Source organism: Pseudorca crassidens, chromosome 10 (assembly GCF_039906515.1).
Source record: "Pseudorca crassidens isolate mPseCra1 chromosome 10, mPseCra1.hap1, whole genome shotgun sequence".
Taxonomy (NCBI): domain Eukaryota; kingdom Metazoa; phylum Chordata; class Mammalia; order Artiodactyla; family Delphinidae; genus Pseudorca; species Pseudorca crassidens.
The window spans coordinates 39,014,745-39,033,264 of NC_090305.1; the positions used below are offsets into that span (position 1 = coordinate 39,014,745).

Consider the following 18,520-nt stretch of genomic DNA (forward strand, 5'->3'; position numbering starts at 1 on the left):
GGAGAAGCTTTGTGGCTGGGTGGCAGGCTTCGTGGGTCTTTGTTGTGGCTTTGGGTGGGAGGGTGGGTAAGGCAGAAAAGCAGGGTCTCAGGCTTCAAAGCACCTCCCCACCTGCTTCTCCTTCCCTCTGAGGAAATCTTCAGGGGCCTAGCGGTTTTGAGGGGAGGGGACAGGAAGAGACTCTGAACTCTGGGTCAACTGAGCACGGAGATGGGGAAGATCTTCTTGCCCTATAATCCTATTTCTCCCAGCATCCTCTTCCTCTGCTCCCCACCACCCTAGACCAAATTTCTACCTCCATCTGCAACTAAGGGTTACATCCCCCACGCCAAGACCTAGAGAAGCATCCCAGAGTGGTGGGGGAATGCGACAACGCGTACCCAGCAGCTGTCTGGTGGGTCACACCTGCCGGGTGGGGTGAGGAGAGTGCCCCTCCCAAGTGGGCAGAGCCCGCTCTGCTCGGGCTGGGGGCGGCGAAACGCTTTAATGGAGGGGCGAGAAGGCAGAGGGATGCGCAAACCAGCCACGTGGAGGTCCCGAGCGACAGGCAGGGCGGGAGCCGGGAAGCGGGCGGTGCGCTCGCCCCTCCCGCTCGAGGGAGCCTCCGAGAGTCGGGTCGTCGCTGACCGCAGGCTGCAAGAGCGGTTGATCTGGTGAGCGAGCACACCCACTTACCCAGCTGCTGAGTCAGGCTGTTCTCGCTCCCCGCTCGCTCGCCCGCCCGCTCGGGACATTGTGTTCCAGCCCCGGCGCGCTGGCACCGGGCCCAGGCGCTCACACCAGCCTCCTCGCCCTGTTTGTGCTCGCGGCTTGCGCTCGGCGCGCAGCTTCCCCGCCGCCGCCGCCGCCGCAGCCCTGCGAGCGCGCGCTGGGGCCGGGCCAGGCGCGAGCACCCGGGACGGCCGGGGGCTGGTGCGCAACCCCTCGGACGCGCGGCCCTGACCGGTCACCGGCCTTGGCGCAACCAGACCACTCCATCTCCCACCTGAGCCCCGACTTGGATCCCCAGGCGTGTGGGGGGCCCGGGGCAGCACAGTCGGGAAGGGGTGGGGGCAGGTGTTGGTTGGTAGCTCCATGCAAGAGAAGGAGCCGCCCAGACTGCCGCCCAAGCCCCACCAGCGCTCAGTCTAGGAGTCTGGAGGAGGATAGCAGGGAGTGCGTCAGCCCCAGACTTGGGAGACCTGGGATGCAGTCACGTGACAACGGAAGCCCGCTAGAGGGGGCCGATTCAAGCCATATCCCCGAGGAGCCTCCCTGTTCCTCCGACCCCTTCCCTGATTGATCCTTTCTTCACACAAGCCTGGAGACTCCAGGGATCCCCAGGGGCTGGCAAACGAAGCCCAGCTCTTTTGGATAGCTTGGGAACCCCCTGGCACGATGCCAGGGGTAGGAAGAGCCTGGACACTAGCGAGTGGGAGGGGGCGGCAGGGTGGAGGAAGACGACCCCAAACCCGAGCCTGACCCCCTCCCTTTGTCCAGCCCAAACCCGGATTTATTCAGGGCCACGTCTTCTCCTTACCCATCCTTCTGCAGAAAGACGTCCCTGAACGCTGGTCCTGAAGGTTCCACCATCTCTGAACCAAGGAGGGGACAAAGGACTTACATACTGAGCCCCTACCATAGGGAAGGCTCTGTTAGGTCATGCTAAGGATGTTATCAAGAAGTTTATGACACAGTTCCTAAAGTCGTTTCTTCTCCCTCCTTCCAAACTCCACAGTTTCCTGTGCCACTTCCCATGCCAGGAGGGCCCGTCCTCCATGTCTACCCATCTCTCAAGCTCTAGCTCATAAAGCCTGCTTGGAACAGCGCCAGCCAAATCTGATTCCTCTCTGGTCTGAAAGCCCAGCACACTCAGTCTGTACCTTTCTCAGGACACAGCATGTGGCCTGTCTCATATTCTAGTGATCTGTTTACTAATACTGTTCTTTTAACCAGATTAGAAAGTCCTTGAGGTAGAAACAAAGTTTGCTTCTTTGAGGCCTCCCCCCATGGCTTGAGCTCATCCCCCACAGGCCAAGCTTGGCACTGGAGTTGATGTTCAATAAATGTTGGGTGTATTGAAATGATTTCCTGCCCTTGGGCAGTTTGCAGACCAGTTGAAGAGACAAACACATGGCATGTGAGGTTAAATAATAACCCAAGCCAGCAGGTGGTGAGTACCAAATGTGTTAAGAGCTATAGGGACTCAATAGGAAGGAGGTGGTGATATGGGAGAAAGATCCCAGGAGGTTCTAGGCCTTGAGCTCTGTGTGTGGAGGAGGAGAGAAAAGGCGTGGAGGTGACTCAATCTGGTTGACGTCACCACAAACCAGCCTCCATGTCAGGCACTTCACATACATTGTCTCTAATATTTAAGGGAGGGGGGTAGGTTTGGGAAGAGTGGAGGGGACAGTACCCAAGCCAGACCTGCCCAGAGCCAGTCAGAGTGTAGAGGCAGCCTTGGGTCTGGCAGCACCCCACCCTCACTCCCCGGGCACTGCCTGTTCCCTGGCCTGCCACTCCTACATACTACACCCAAGACAGCTGCCCAGCACTGCCCAGCTCTGGATGCACTCTGGCCCCACCCTGGCGAACAACTGGCTGTGTGACCTTGGGCAAGGCACTTCCTTTCCTACACCTCCCTGTCATCCGTACCTCCGTTACAGCACTTACAGCCTGTGATTCTAAGTCAGTGTCCGAGTGATGCTTGCCACCTTCCCTGATGTGACCTGGGCTGCTGTGCCTCTCCCCTCCCCGACACCTCCCCTCCCCCCTCCCCACCCCCTTGCTCCCTCCCAGTCTGGAGCTGCTGAGAGGAACACTGGGTACAGAGTGTGAGCAGGGATAGTAGGTTTCCTGTGGTTGCAAAAGGAACATCGGGACTTTCCCTGCTGTGGGAGAAGTGGGGGAGGAGGAGGCAGGGCCAACCTCGAAGGAACCTCTGCTCTCTTCCCTCCCCTCAGTGCTCCCAGCTCTGAAAAAGGCTGGTACAGTTTGTTACGCTGGGGCCGGAATGTACCGTGTGTTTCATATGGCCTCTGTCCAGTCCTACACTGGCTGCTTTATATTTATACTTCCTTCTTCAGCCGTGGCATCCTGCTGCCTGTCACCCCTGCTCTCATCTGCCTACCTCCCACCTGGGCTCCCGCACCCACCATGGGTCAGACCTTGGGATCTATAGTCTTCTGGGAGGTGAGGGTGGGGGGCAGAATGAGCCCTGGAGGAGAGAAGTTGGACTCGGGAAGGTTGAAGCCTCCAGTCCCCTTCTCTCTCTCCCATCAGCCAGCCCGAAACAGCCTCCAAGGCCATGGACACTCCAAGTTGGGTCCGAAGGTTCTCTGGGCCTCTGAGGCTCCTTGCCACCCTGTTTTCCCGAACACTTCAGCAGTTATACCTGAGCCCAGCTAGAGAAGTGAGCTGAAGGCTCTTTTGAAGTTGCCCCCCACACCCACCCCAAAAGCTTGGCAGACCTGTTAATCCTTGATCCTCCCCCACTGGTCACAGAGAACACGGAGGAGGTGGGAGGTGGGGGAGGGGTATCCTACCACCCGACACCCCAGGAGTCACACATTACTAACAGAAGCTGCAAAATGGAATTTGACACTTGGTGACATCATGATTTTTGAGTGGTGACCACTTTAATCTCCTCAAAGTGGCTTTCATATCCAGAGATCGATACGTTTGTGATCTGGCTTTCCTCCCCCAGGAGCATGTGATATTATTATTCACAATAATAGCTCGTATCAGTTGCCTCCTAGGGACCAAGCATTGGGCTCAGGGCTTGATATACACAAGCTCATTTACTCTTCACAGTGACTCTAGGAGGCGGATGCTACTGGGAGCCCCCTTTGACAGTTAAGGTAACCGAGGCTCAGAGAAGTGACAGAGCTGGGATTCACATTTAGGTCTGTCTGGCAGCAAAGCCAGCACTTCGCAGTGTCCTGCTAGATGGCTTAGATCATGTACCCAAATCACAAACCTTCCATTTCTCAAGCCTCAGAGTCTTATTCCCTCCTCTCTTCAAATGATTCCAGGAACTCTGCCTCCTTAGAGTCCATGCATGCCTTGAGGTATGAGATGACAGCCAGAAAACCATTTTCAGCCCATTTGACAGGCTGAAATGCAGAGGCCCCAGAGGACACTCAGTGAGGGCGGTGGGTGGTCAGGCCTGCTGGCTGTGTGCGGCCTCAGTCGTCTCTCGGCCGACTGGCATGCCTGCCGCCACTCAGCCCCTCACCTGGGAGTAAACTTTGCCTCACTGTACTGCTCCAGCACTGGGAACTAAAAACCAGGGGCTGAACCTGGGTTCCAGGTCTCTAAACTCAGGACTGTCTGTGGCACCCAGTGACACGGTGGCATGGCCTCTCTTAGGACCCATTCACAGCAGGGTTTTGGCAGAAATCACCACCATTATGTCAATCCCTGGCCATATCAGGGCGTATACATTTCACTTATATGTCCTAACTCAGTACAATCTTAATGTAAGGAGATCTAAAGTAAGGAGAACAGTACCCACTTTCTTGTTGGGCAAACTGAGGCAAGAGAAGCCAAGTTGCTCACCCAAGGGCAAGAAACTAAATTTGTGACTGTGATATCTGGGGTGCTTTGTTTCATAACATAGGGCCTCTCCTGAGCTAAGAGAGGAAGAGTTTCCCAAGATGTCCCCAAACATGGTGACGTGACCTTTCATCCAGCCCTATCACCCTAGGAAGGGACCGCAGCACCACACTGCCCATGCCACCCTTATCTACTCCCAGGGCTGAAGCAAGGGCACCAGACATCCTGTAGTTAGTTGGCCTGGCCAAGTCTCTGGCTTCCTTTCCTTTGTGGCTCTCACAGGCACATTTTGTCCCCTCTGAGCCCAGTTCTTTCTTCCTCTTTTATCCTTCCTTCTCTCTTTTTCTCTCCTTGCTCACTGAGAGCCCTGTTTATATGCCTCCATCCGTGTTTGCTTTTTACCTTTGCTTTTTGTATGCCCCTTCTCCTGGCAAGTTTCCTAAGGTCCCCTCTGCCTTCTGCCCTCTGACACCATCTTGTCTGCGAGGAAGCATCTTCCACTCCTACCCCCACCCCCACTCCTTACCTCACCTCCAACTTTAGAAGACAGGTCAGATTGCTCTGGTTCATGCGTTCAGTGTGCTCTTCATGAGTGCCTACTGTGTGCCTCAGGAACTGTGTTAATGCCTGGGGAATCCAAAGTCCAAAAGCTGTGCTGGAGCATCTATTAAGTACCTACTGTGTGCACCAGGCATTGTGCTTCAACTTGGGGGCGCAAAAGCTAGTCATTGTCCTCAAGAGGTCTCTGGGCTGGGAATTCCCTGGTGGTCCAGTGGTTAGGACTCCAGGCTTACACTGCCGAGGGCCTGGGTTCGACCCCTGGTCGGGGAACTAACATCCCACGAGCCACGCAGCGTGGCCAAAAAAATAAACAAAATTTTTTTTAAATTAAAGAAAAAAGAGAGACCTCCCGGCTACTTGGGAAGACTCACAAAAACAGATCACTATAATGCCCTGGGAAGTCAGGGACTTGGTGTGGCCAGAGGGCTCTGGGAGGGTTCCTCTGAGGAGGCCAGTCTTCAAGTCTGAGAGGAGCTAGCCAAGCAGAGCAAGGGTGCAGGGCGTGCCAGGTAAAAGGAACAGTGTGTATAAAGGCACACAGGCATGAAGCAGCCCTGGGTTCTCTGGCGGGCACTTTGAGTTGTTTGGTCTGGCCTGGACCTGGAGTGCAGGTTGGGGAACCTGGGCAGATGTGGCCAGAGGCAGGCAGCCCCAGATGGTACAGAACCTCCTGTTCCAGCAAAAGAGTTGACCTTTGTCCTGGAGCAGCCAGAAACCCAAGCAGCCTTATGGCTCCCTACAGCCTAGGAGCCCCAGGGCTGGGCCTGGGCCAGGACTGAAACGCTCTCTCGAGTCCCCATTAACCCACATTTACTGTCCTTTGGCTCAGCAAGGCCAGAGGGAGAGTCAGACACTTCAATGTAATGCTGTTTCTAAAACATAATCATTCATTCATTCATAAATGTTTAGCAAGCTCTGATGTTTGCCAGGTGCTGCTCTGAGCATTGGGAATGGGTCATTGAACCCCATGGAGGTCCCAGCTCTCAAGAAATTTTACCTCCTTGGCAGTTGCGGAGGGAGGATAGGCCATAAACAAACAAACAAAACAAAATAAATAAATCAAAAAGATAATTTCAGATCGTGCTAAGCTCAAAGGAAAATAAAACACAGTGATGCAGTCGCAAGTAATGGGGTGGACTGCTCTAAGGACAGTTATGTATGAGCTGAGACCTAGATGACAAGAACAAACCAGTACGTGAACATCTGGGGACTTAGGGTTCTAGGCCAAGGAAAAATCACATGCAAAGGCCCTGAGGCAGGATGGAGCTTGGTGTTTTTCAGGTTTAGAAAAAATGTTGGGTTCAAATTCATTACTCCCCAGCGACTCTACGTAAGGATTATTGTATCCCTTTTGTAGAGATGGAAACTGAGGCTCAGAATGGTTAAGTTCCTTGGCCAATATCCTAACTGGTAGTACAAATTTTGGCCTAAATCCACAGCTCCTTTTCTACCAGAGTATCATGCACAGCAACCAGTGTCCTAAATTATTTAAGAAGGTCCAGTTTCCAAAATTCTGTCTCACTGTTCTCTGGAGATTCATCCTGGAGGTTCTCTGTGTCCCAAATCATGACTTCAAGCCCTGTCTCTGTCACATTCTACTAGCGGCAGCCTAGGATGAGTATTTCATCACCCTAAGCCTCAGTTTCATCATCTGTAAATAGGGAGAGTAAGAATTCCAATGTCATAGGTTTGCAGAGAGGATTAAATGAGGTAATCCATGTAAGGTCAGTACAGTGCCTGGAACGTGGCACACATTCAACCCATGGTAGTTCTTAAAACTGGGGTCGACTGCAGAACGGTCCTGCCACCACGTGACGCCTCTGATGCGTGAGCCGGGCAGGGTAGCTGCGGGAGGAGAGAGCAGGAGCGAGAGGCCAGGAGGGCCCCTTCCCTTTACTCAGCCACTCCTCAGCTCCTCGCGCTGGGATCCCACACTGACACATCTTGTACTTCCCGTTTCCAGGGAAATTCCTCGCGCTGGACCGCACCCGCCCTTGAGGACCTCCCGATCTCTTTGGGCTGAGCGGAAGCCAGGCAGAGCCGGGAACGTGAAATGACAGTCCTCAGCCCTGTGTGTGCCACGAGCCCCCGGGGGCAGGCGGCCACGCTGCAGGAGGGCAGGGGCGGCAGAGGGAGCCTGGCGTGGGCTGCTGGGACAGAGTCCTTCTCAGAGGAGGTGGGGACCCCGTGGAGTACGTGACTCCTGCCCCTCCAGCCTGCACGCTCCAGTTAGCAGGACAGAGACCCTCCCCACCCATCCCCAACGTTCCCGGGCTTTCTGCTCTGCTGGGAAGCGCTGTCATCCCTCCCCCCGACCAACACTCCTCCCAGGCACCCCTGAGAGGACCAGTTGCAGCTGAGGGTGGGGGTGGGGAGAGTGCTGCCAGGGCTCTCAGATCCCTAGCCTCTCTCTCCCACCCCTCCCTCGCCCCCAACTGCTGAGCTGCTTCGAGGTTTAAAGCAAAACACGATTCCGTCCTTCCTGCTGCTCAGTGGCAGCAGTGCTGCTTGAGGTTATTTTTAGCAGGGATGCAGGGAAGGCACATTTCTCCTGGACGTTCGCTGGGGACACCCCTCACCCCCCAGCCAAGACTCGGCCGGGGGAGTCTGGTACGGAAACCCCCGTCTCAGAAAGGGGAAACGCGTGTGTTTTCTGTTCCTTCAACTCATCAGAACAGGAGTTGCAGTCAAGCCTGGGGTTACACTGATGGGAAATGTGAGGTTCCAAAGCCAGTGTGCTGCCCTCATCCCTGGTCTCCGAGTCCTTGTAAATCTGGGGAACAGGAGGTGCCTGGGGCCTGTGATGCCCAGTGTGTGGGTGTTGGGGTCCAAGGGGAGCCAGCACTGTGGACCGCATGGGGGCATCAGGCATTCTGGGTGGTGTTTATGCAGGTACTTGCTTTATAATTCATTAAACTGATCGTGTCTGTTCTATGTATTTCTCTGTATGTGTGTCTCTTATGCTAGCAGTACTTTATTGAGGTATACTCTACATACAGTAAAATACATAAACCTTAACGGCACAGCTCAATGAATTTTGACAAATATGTATACACATGTGACTATCACCTAGATAGAGACTCGGAACATCTTCAGCATGCCTAAGTTCCCTCATGCCCCTTCCCAGTCAGTCCCCACCCCAGAGGTAACCAAGATCTGATTTCTCTCACCATAGATTAGTTTCCTGTGTGTGTGTGTGTTACAAGGTTAAAAGAAATACAGCTGCTATCATGAAGAATGAAATAGGCAATAAAAAATTTAACGTGAGAAGGGGGCCTCAAAAAAGGAGGGTAATTGGAGTTTGAAAAAGCTAAGGAATCATTGCAATGGGAAACGGAAGGTTCCAGAGCCAACCCCTCAGGACTGGGACAGGACACTTGGGATACTTCTCTGAGCCGAGTGGCAGTGAGTGAGGAGAGGCCTGCCAGGGCTCCTCCTAGGTCCAGTTGCCCCCATGTTCTGCTAGAGATCTAGGCCCTTCCTCCAGCCCCCTCACCAAAGCAGTTTTCAGCAAGGCCAAGGCTGCCAGGAAGGGCGCTCTCAAGGGCATCTGCCCAGAGACAGGGAGAAGTCAGGGCCTCTGTGCGGTTAGGTTATTTATCTTTCCTGCCTTCCCTTTCAAGGTCTTTTTGATTCTGGGCCTCCTTCACCCTATGTCCCGCCTCGGGGGGTGGGGTGGGGGGTGGGGGAGAGGCTGAGGCTCTCAAAGGAGGGTGGTAGAGGAAGAGTCAAGGAGCTCATCATTCCTTCTTTCCCTCATTTAAAAACACTTAAGGGACTTCTCTGGTGGTCCAGTGGTTAAGACTCTGTGCTGCCATTGCAGGGGGCATGGGTTCTATACCTGTTCGGGGAACTAAGGTCCCATGTGGCATGGCCAAAAGGTTTTTAAAACATGTATTTTAATCAATAAAAATAAAAACACTTACTTGAGCACCTACATTGTGCTGTAGCTTCTGCTAGTGCTGGGGATAGGACGACTAAGAGAAATTTTAGCTCCCTAGGGAGTCAAAGGTAGCATTCCCAGGTGAGGCAAGGCCTTATGCTACCTTCATAATGGAGATGAGGGGCTCAGAGGGGTAAAGTGACTTGGTCAGTATCACACAGCTGGCTGCTGGCAGAGGGAGGCCGAGAACGGGGACCTTGACGCAGCCTGCCTAGCTGGGGATAAGAAAGCAAAGGAGGCAAAACCAAACAGTCTGATACCCCAGCAGCAGAAAGAGCCCTGACCTGGAGGGCAGGAGCCCTTGCTTTTGCTGCTGGGTATCAGAAAAACATCCTCTCTCTGGGCTTCAGTTTCCTCCCAGGTTTTCTCCCATGTACGTGAAGGAGGCCGCCTCCAGAGGGGCTTTAAGGTTCCCTTCGCTCTAACGCTTTCAAGCGTACTGGGCATTTTCCTGCCTCAGGGCCTTTGCTCAGGTTTTTCTCTTACTGAAAGCCCCCTTTCCCTCCCATTTCCTTCCTCTGACAGCCTCCCAATCATCTGCTATCTAATTCCAGTGCTACCCCCCGAGGCCCCCACAGTCTGGGGGATCTGTTGAGGGGTGTCCCCTAGGTCTCCACCACCAGAACCGACAGAGCCTCCCTCACCTTGTACCCCTCCCATCCCGGGGCAGGTCCTCCCGTGGGAAAGGTATTTGTTTTGTCAGCCACCCTGGAGGAGTTGAAATGAATTTTTGCTCCCATCCCACACTTCTGTGTGCCCCTTTCAACTTGCAGAGAATGAGCTCATCCTTCCTCAGGGCCTGCAAGATATTGCACCTTTCTGCTGGGCAGGCCAGCTGAAACTGGGGCATCAAACTGGGGCCGTTTTGGCAAAGGTGGCTGCCCTAGGAGGTGAGCCCTGGAAGGGTAGAAGGACAGGCAGAGTCTCAGGCAGAAGGATGGCTGCCCCGCCTCACCTGTCCCTCCTTATTCACAAACACCTGGGCAGAAATCTTCCCTTACAATAAACATACGGCTCCTACTCCCATAAACACACCCACGCCTACTTACCTGCCCACAAACAGACCAGTAACTTTGTAAACAAATACCCCACTGCTCCCCCTGCCCCTCCCCCAGACAGGCATTACACACACATATGCAATCATCACACATATACACACGGGCACACACAGACACACACATGGGCAACATACAAACGGACACAAGTGCATATGCATGGGTGCATCATGGGCAACAGTCATGCCCACGTGCACCTTGGGGGCACACACTCTCACACGCGTGCACACGTGGGCACACAGGCATACATGTTTGCACACAAGGGTACACATATACACACACTCTCCTCTCCATCCTCAGATCTCAGATGAGGGGGCCCAGCTCATACTTGGAATGAGGAGAGTGCTCCATAGTTGGGGTCTGGCTGTCTCTGGATTTGTATCAAACTAGGGTCTTTTGTCTTCATTTTCCTTACTGATGGCCCTATGGGAAGCAGGGAAAGCCCCAAGAGCTGTGGGCTCACTCCAGGGCCTCACCTTACATGGGGGACCAGGGCAGGGGTGGGGGGAGGATTCTGTCACTCCTGGGAGCAATGTCTCCAAGGAGCCGTCATTGTCGTTTTGTGAGGCTGATCTCTTTGCTTTCACTGTCACTCTCTTCACTACATTCCATCCATTCATAGGCCTCAGGTCCTTGTTCTCTTCCTGTGGGGGAGTGGGGGGAAGGCTTTGAAGAGGGTCCAGTCACAAGGTTGATGTGGCAGCTCTGAGGCTGACAGCAGTGTCCCTGGCAGGCTGCCCCCTCAAATGGAAGGGAGCTTCTCTTGGACTCCTCCAGGGCAGCACAGCAGTAATCCAGAGAATGGGAGGTGGAATGGTTGTGTTTGTAACATCATTATCCAATCTAGAGTGTTGGGTAGGGAGCAAGCTTGGATTCCATTAAACCCAATTTAGCTGCAGTCACGGAGCACACAGTGTGTGCTAGGCGTGGTGTTGGGGTGGGTGGGGAGGATAGGGGGTGGATACAGAAATGAGTAAGACACAGTAACTGTCTTCTTAGAGAGAGAGAGAGAGAGAGAGAATGTGTGTGTGTGTGTATGTGTGTTGGGTGGGGCCCCAGGAAACACCACACAGGCAGAACAACCCCTGGGAGGGGAACTTAAACACAATGTGCTCCACACTGAAGCCATCACCTCTGCCCACCCCTCCCCAGAGCATCACAAACACAACATCTGCCTGATCCTCCTGCTATATTTCCTATTTTGATTTACTAAGGCCACATGGTGGCCCAGGGCAACACCTGGGAGCTGCTCCAGATCTTCCCTCTCTTACAGTGTCCAATCTGCCCTCCATCCTGTGGGTTTTCTTGTTCCATCTCTTCCATCCACTCTCTCCTTTCAGGGCTCACTCACCACCTCCCTCCTGGACTTCTAATGGGTGTGGAGGGGTCCCACCTCCAGGCTTATACCATCCTCCACACTGTTGCCAGAACCATCTGTGTCAAACACACAGCTGCTCTGTCACTTAGAGCCCTTCACCAGCTCCCTATTACCATTAGAATAAAGTCCCAAGTGCCCGACATGGCACAGCCATCCATCTGTATACAGCTCGCAGCACCCCTGCACCTCTCAGCCTGCCCCCAATTCCCAGTTCCCCCAACTGGCTTTGCTGGTGGACACTTCTGAGCCTTCGTATGTGCTGTTCCTGTTGCCTGGAATGCCCATCCCTCCTTGACCTAGCAAGGACCTCCTCATCTTTCCAGACTGAGGGGGTCCTTCTTGGTCTCTATTTAAACCAATTTTACAAGAGTGCTGACAAAAGTGACTTAAAAGCCACATACCAGGCACTCTTTTTTTTTTTTTTTAATTAATTAATTTATTTTTGGCTGTGTTGGGTCTTCGTTGCTGTGCGCAGGCTTTGTCTAGTTGCGGCAAGCGGGGGCTACTTTTCTTTGAGGTGCGCGGGCTTCTCATCGCGGTGGCTTCTCTCGTTGTGGAGCACAGGCTCTAGGCGCATGGGTTTCAGTAATCAAGGTTGCTCCGAGGCATGTGGGATCTTCCCGGACCAGGGCTCGATCCCGTGTCCCCTGCATTGGCAGGCAGATTCTTAACCACTGCACCACCAGGGAAGTCCCTACCAGACACTCTTGTGACTCGTCACGTTATATGTATTTTATATATATATATATTAGCTCATTTAATCCTCATAACGACCTTGATAGGTGCTACCATTATCATCTCCATTTTACAGATGGGAAATTGATACACAGAGAATGTAAATGACTTATTTACCTAAGGTGATATGCCTAATAAGTGGTGGAGTGGGATTTACACACAGCCAGTTAGCTAGAGTCTATGTAGTTAATCCCTGCACTATACTGCCTCACTCATTACTGTGTTTGCTAATTTATATAGCTTTTGAGCAATCAGAGTCAGTTAATGTCTGATGAATAAATGAATGAGTGACTCATTAAAATTGAATGGAATGAAGAAGTAGGGCCCCTCCTCATTTATAAGATTCTGCCATGCTAAAGCTATTTGATTTTTATGAACATAGAAAATTTTAAAGAAAAGGGATTTTGAGAGGAAAATCCCGTACATCATTTTTTCATCTTCTTGCTTTTTACATAAAATTTACATGGCTCTCCAAGCCTAAGTTTGTTTTAAGCTGATGAAGAGAAATGTCCTCAGGACCCTCTAATGACCTGATTACCATGGCCTGCTGCCCCCAGGGAGACAGACCCACTGAGAAGTGACCCAATGCAAAGTGAATTGTGTCTGATGCTGAAAGAGCATCCCATCTCATCGCACAGGCCTGGGACACAGTCATCCCAACCACGGATGTCAGTGAGGACTTTCTAGAAGAGGTGAGATTTGGGCTGAGTCATGAAGGATTTTGATAATTGGAGAGAAGGGAGAAGCGCAGGGAAGTCCAGAGAACGTTTGGACTCTAGGTTGGTGGTAGGAAGAGTAGGGCAGGAAGACAGGAGAGGGAGACAGGATGTGAAGGAAGGTGAGACCAGGCAGGTAACAGCTCATGGTAGAGTGGCAGGTGTGAAATCACCTTCACTTCCACCCTGGGTGTCTGTACAGTTTTGAACAGGTGGCTGATTTTAAAATTTTCTGCAGGAATTCCCTGGTGGTCCAGTGGTTAGGACTCGGTGCTTTCACTGCCGGGTCCCAAGTTCAATCCCTTGTCAGGGAACTAAGATGCCTCAAGGCGTGTTGCAAGACATGTCACACAGCTAAAACAATTTTTTTTTGTTTTTTAATTAAATTTTTTGCTATCCTATGTGCAAATTGAGCATTTAAGCCTAGGGAAAAGCTCAGATGAGCATCCCCAGGGCAGGAGAGATTGCTTATTCTCCAATTTAACATACTTGGTTCACCACTCAACCAGCCAACAGCTTCAGTCCCCCTACACTCAACTTCTGAAAGGTGGTGTGGCTTAGAGGGTAAGCCATGACTCTGCCACTTGCTAGCTTGGAGGGTCATTCAACTCCTCTGTGCTACAGTTTCCTTAGGTTGTTGTTGAAGATTAAATTAGTTAAAGCGCTTCAATCATCTAGATCATTGGAAGCATCCAGCTCCTAACAAGTGTCCAGTAGACATTAGCTAATATGTTCACTGTAGCCAGAGGTCTCCGTAATGATGCAAAATCTCATTGGGTTATCCCTCTTCTAGGCCACAGGATTGGGCCTTTGCTGCCACCTCTTTCCAGTCCCAGGGTTCTCCCCACAGGTATGGTTCCTGTTGACCTCCTCACCCACCAAATGCCCCGAGTCAGTTCCCCCCTCTTTTTGCCCCTGCCCACTTATGCCTACTGTGCTGATACACTGGCTTCTTGTGATGAGATTAATTTTGCTTTGTGCCCATAGAGCCTGGGCAGGAGAGCAAAGCTGGGAAGAAACCTGAGTAAGTACTTTCTGGGAGTGCACAGGGCACGTGGCCAATTTCAGTTCGAGAGTCAGCCAGGTTCTAGACACCAGAGCTAAGTCCCCAGAGAGTAGGCACTGGTGCCTCAGTGTCTCCCGGGGTGGGGGTGGTGTGTTTTGGCTACCTCACAGCCCTGCAGGGAGCCAGGCTTGGGAAATACCTGTTGGTCCTTTGCACAGCAGGGTAAGAGCAGCATCCAGCTATGCAATGACAGCCCAAAGATCCTGAGAACCTGGCTGGGATGGGCTATAAATCTGGTTCCTCACAGCGTCGGGGCAGGTGGCAAGGGGATGAGCTTACAAAACAGAGCCTGGACCCTTTCCCGGGGCCAGGTCAGTGGGGTGCTCCTGAGCAATCCCTGAGGGTCTTGACGATTCTCTTTGAACTATCAGGTTCACCTTCCCACCACCCTGCCCTTCTTTATTTTTATTTATTTATTTATTTATTTTGCCATACGCAGGCCACTGTTGTGGCCTCTCGCGTTGAGGAGCACAGGCTCCGGACGCGCAGGCTCAGCGGCCATGGCTCACGGGCCCAGCCACTCCGCGGCCTGTGGGATCCTCCCGGACCGGGGCACGAACCCATGTCCCCTGCATCAGCAGGCGGACTCTCAACCACTGTGCCACCAGGGAAGCCCCATCCTGCCCTTCTTACCCACTTCTGGGGCTTTCTCCCAACACCCTCCATCCTGCAAAAGCTTTCTCTTAAATCCCCTAAGTCAAGAGTTTCTGTCTATTGCTGTTCTTTTTTTGTTTTTTGTTTTTTTAGCAGTTTGATAATGATGTGCCTTGGTGAGATTTCCCTTGTGTTTATCCTGCTTGGGGTTCATTAATCAACTCTGGAACAATTTCAACCAATACTTATTCTAAGTGGTTTCAGTATTCCTTCTATCCCAACAACTGTGTCTCAAAGATGGTCTGCAGGGGACCACCTGGGAGTGTGTTAACCACGCCCCACCCAAATAAGAATCCCCTGGGAGCCTGGGAGTCTGTGTTTTGAACAAGTTCCTGGCTGAGTCTTAGGTCTACTGAAGGGAGACCACTTCAAAGAGACTGTGAGTACTCCAGCTGCAGGGCCTGGGTGTCACTCCTCTCTGTGTCCCCAGTCCCTGCAGGGCCTGATTGTTGAATGGAACACTCAGCTGCAAGGGTTTCTCTTCGTTCACTGAGTCAGCAAGATTGGTGCCACCTGCCTTCCCAGGTTACTGAAGCCCAAAGCTAAAAGGATGTCCACTGGACTCATGAGTTTCAGGTACCAGTCAGCAGAGGAAAGGGACTCTTTGGGGGCTTTAAGGGGCTCCCCCAAATCCACCAAGGAGGGCTCCGGGGAAAGCACTCCTGCTGACTTAACCACGCGGGACCTCTGTTCTCTGTAAAATGCAGGTAAACATTTCTGTGTGGAGGGCTGTCAGCCTCAAAAGTTAGAAATTCTGGGTGACAGGCTTAATTCCCTTTGGGGTTAGGAGTAGAGGGAGAAAAACAAGTGAGCAGGTTAGAAATGATCATTTGCAAGCTACTTCCTAGAAAGTATACAGAGAAGCAGACAGATAATGTACCAGACTAGTAAACAAGCACACACATTGTGTGTGTTTTCCATCAACTTTACTGAGGCATAATTTACATAACAATACAACACACCCATTTAAGTGTACGGTTTGATGAGTTTTGACAGATGTGTTTGCCTGTGTAACCTCTATCACAGCCTAGGTCATTTCCTTCACTCTAAGAGTTTCCTTGTTCCTCTTTGCAATCAGTCTCCCCCTGGCCTGAGCAGCCCCTAATCTGCTTTCTGTTACTTTGCATTAGATTGGTATTTCCTAGAATTTCAAATACATGGAATCACACTCTTTTGCATCTGGCTTCTTTTGCTCAACATAATGATTTTGAGATTTGTCCCTGCTTTTGCATGTATCAGTAGTTTTTTCCCTTTGATTGCTGTATTGTATTCCATCACACGGCTGTACCACCATTTGTTATCCCTTCTCCTGTGGATGGAGATGATCATTGATCGTAGGTGGAGGCTAGTATGAAAAAGTTGCTATGAACACTTCTGTACAACTCTTTATGTGAACACACGTTTTTGTTTCTCTTGGGAGCAGAACTGCTGAGTTATATGGCAAGTGTATGTTTAACTTCAAAGAGGCTGCCAAACAGTATTCCAAAGTGGCTATATGTTCCCACCAGGAAAGGATGAGAGTTCCAGTTGTTCCACAGCCTTGCCACTCTTGGTATTGTTGGTCTTTTTCATTTTAGCAGTACTGGTTAGGTGTGTAGTGGTCTCTCACTGAAGCACACATATGCCCACCTCTCCAACTCTTCTGGGACCAGTGCCCCTGCCCCACACTCCTCCTTAGCCACTCTGACCATCTCTCTGTTTCTCCCATGTACTGAGCTTCTTTCCTGGAATTCTCATCCTCTCAAAATTTCCATAACTGGTTCCTTCTCATGATTCAGTTCTCAGAACATGTGTCACTTCCTCAGAGGCCTTTCCTCACCACCCTCTCTGTTGGTGTCCTCAACACTTTTGATCATATTACTCTGTTTGTTTTCTTTGTAGCAGTGAGTCCTATCTGAAGGAATCTTATATGTTTGTCTACTTGTTGACTGTCTGCCCCATAAGAACATTAGCTCCAGGACCAACGGCATTTTGTCTGTTTTGTTTACCTAGAATCTGATAGATAGTAGGTGTTCAATATATATTGTTGAATGGATTTGCAGTCCAAAGTGGTTGCTCAGTATATTGGTCTTTGAGGTCCTGGGAACTAAAGGGTATGCATATCAACAACAACAAAAATATTTAGGGACTTCCCTGGCAGTCCAGTGGTTAGGACTCAGCACTTCCACTGCAGGGGGCTCCGGTTCCATCCCTGGTTGGGGAACTAAGATCCCGCATGCTGGGTGGCGTGGCCAAAACAAAACAAAACAAAACAAAAAAACACAAAGGAAAAATATTTAAAGCATAAATTATTTTTATTGCTTGGAGCAATTTGATTTTGCATGTAAATATGCTTAGAAACCTAAAAATACAGGAAAATAGAAAGAGGAGGAAAATCAACCATAGTTCCACCAAATGACTGCGGTTTTAAAATGTAAATCATTTAAAAATTTTAACTAGGCTTAAAATTTTGATTTTTTAAAGTTAATATTAACTTAATTAAACAATATTTCAACATGGAAAAAAATTCAAACAGTATATCCTTCTGGAAAAAGCTACTCATATACAAACATAGCTATATCTATCTGAATTTTTTCCAAAAATAGTATCATACTGTATACATTGCTTTGCAACTTACTTTTTTTGTTTAACCATTTATCTTAGAAATCATTCCACATCAATATGTGTATTGGTTAAGATTATGTTCAGCTGCAAGTGATGGAAAATTCAAAATATCAGTGCCTTGCAAAATTAGACATGGATTTCTCCCTCATTAATGAAATCCAGGGGTAAGTAGCCAGGCAATACTAGGACTACACAATTATCAGGGACCCAGATTCCTTCTGTCTTTTGCTATGCCATACTCAACATGGGGCTTCTACCTCATGGGCCAATATGGCTGAGCTCCAGCCATTACATCTGCATCTAGCCAGTAGAAAGAGGGAAAAAAAGAGAGGGACATCCTTCCTCCCATTAAGGACACTTCCTATGACATTTTTGCTCAGCTCCCACTAGTCAGAACACAGGGACACACCTAGCTGCAAAGGAGGCTGGGAAATATATTCTTTGTTCCAGGTAGCCATGTACCCAGTTCAAAAAGCAGAGGAGAGGTCTTCCCTGGTGGCGCAGTGGTTAAGAGTCCGCCTGCCAACGCAGGGGACACGGGTTTGTGCCCCAGTCCGGGAGGATCCCACAGGCCGTGGAGCGGCTGGGCCCGTGAGCCATGGGCGCTGAGCCTGCGTGTCCGGAGCCTGTGCTCCACAACGGGAGAGGTCACAACAGTGAGAGGCCCGCGTATCACACACACACAAAAAAGAGGAGAATGGATATTGGGGGATGACTAACAATCTCTGCTACAGTATACATAGATTTATCTCATTTTAAAAAATGGAATTTTTTAATAGCCACCTGTCCACTGGAAAGCAGGGGCCACTCACCAGACCTCCTGTCCTACATTTACAAATTGAAGTCTCCCTTAGGTGTGCGATTGGTAGAGCTATGATCTAGCTGCAAGGGAGGCTGGGAATTTGAGTTCTGACTTCCAGGTTGAGAGGCAAAATTCATGATAGGAGGATTTCCCCAAATGTAGAAATGCCATTTAGAATTTGGATCATTCCTCTCAACAAAGACAACTATATATATTAGACAAATATTTTCGAATCTTAAAAGCATCAAAAATCTAACAAGGTAGTGAGGAATTACTGGACCAAGATACATGAAATGATAAGAATCCAGAGGGATTAGAGTTGCCAGATAAAATATAGGACTCCCAGTTAAATCTGAATTTCAGATAAACAGCAAAATATTTTTTTAGCATAAGTACGCCAATGCAATATTTGGGACATAGTGATACTGAAAAATAATTTGTTGTTTATTAGAAATTCAAATTTAACTTGA

At 50.6% G+C, this 18,520-nt stretch overlaps 1 long non-coding RNA gene across 1 annotated transcript; it reads left to right on the forward strand.

Annotated features, from left to right (window-relative positions):
* Nucleotides 1–93: 93 nt before the first annotated feature.
* LOC137232069 (uncharacterized) lies at nt 94–8,031 on the forward strand. The gene is made up of 2 exons (XR_010946859.1): nt 94–653; nt 7,061–8,031. It is a non-coding gene; the product is annotated as an uncharacterized lncRNA (long non-coding RNA).
* Nucleotides 8,032–18,520: the final 10,489 nt, after the last annotated feature.